The sequence below is a fragment of the Lupinus angustifolius genome, chromosome LG05 (genome assembly GCF_001865875.1).
Source record: "Lupinus angustifolius cultivar Tanjil chromosome LG05, LupAngTanjil_v1.0, whole genome shotgun sequence".
Classification (NCBI taxonomy): Eukaryota; Viridiplantae; Streptophyta; class Magnoliopsida; order Fabales; family Fabaceae; genus Lupinus; species Lupinus angustifolius.
In genome coordinates, this window is record NC_032013.1 from 13,304,502 (window position 1) to 13,304,841 (window position 340).

A 340-nucleotide genomic window follows, 5' to 3' on the forward strand; every position below is an offset into this window, starting at 1 on the left:
TGTTCCAATCAGCATCACTAAATCCTTCTAGGACAGCTGGAAACATTTGATAATGTAATCCAATGTTCATTGTTTTCTTAAGGTATCTCATTACCCTTTCAATAGCATGCCAATGCTCCATACTTGGTCTACTTGTAAACCTGCATAATAATCCCACAACATAGACAATGTCGGGTCTAGTGCAAATAGTGGCATATCGAAGGTTGCCAATGATGCTAGCATATTCAACTTGTCTTACACCTTCACCAATGTTCTTAAAAAGTTTTACACTTGGATCGTATGGTGTGCTAGCAGGTTTACAGTCAAAGTATTTATATTTCTTTAGGATCTTTTCCACATA